Consider the following 664-nt stretch of genomic DNA (forward strand, 5'->3'; position numbering starts at 1 on the left):
CACGAGAAACCTTCACAGTTTATTATCTCAATACTACGTGCAGAGTTCAGATAACGTATCATGCGGTTGCTGTGCTATGAGTGCGAATAAAGTTTATTTGTTTTCTTGGGAAGTCACAAAAGAGTCGGGCCGGGCAAGACATTGCGACTTGAGCTGGACTATTTATTTATCTATATCTATGTAGTGATTCACGAAACCTTCACAGTTTATTATCTTATTACTACGAACAGAGTTCAGCTAACGTATCATGCGGTTGCTGTGCTATGAGTGCGAATACAAGTTTACTTGTTTTCTGGGGACCACAAAAGAGTCGGGCCGGGTAAGACACTGCGACTTGCGCTGGACTATTTATTTATTCCTATATATGTAGTGGTTCACGAAACATTCACAGTTAATTATCGCATTACTACGTACAGAGTTCGGCTACATATCCTTGAAAATATTCGTACTATGTTTGTGTGGTATATTTTGTAAATATAAAAATGTGTATAGTATATCTCTTTTATCCACATGGAAGACAAATGGCAGCTCTGTCGGCAGCATATATGACGAACTGTATTGTTAGTATTATAGAGGCTGTGTTCGCGAACAAATCATAATCAATTGTCTATGACACAAATCAAGCAATTTGCCAAGTAGTCATATACGTATAGGCCATCTCTCA

This window comes from Sphaeroforma arctica (assembly GCF_001186125.1).
Source record: "Sphaeroforma arctica JP610 unplaced genomic scaffold supercont1.782, whole genome shotgun sequence".
NCBI classification, from domain to species: domain Eukaryota; class Ichthyosporea; order Ichthyophonida; genus Sphaeroforma; species Sphaeroforma arctica.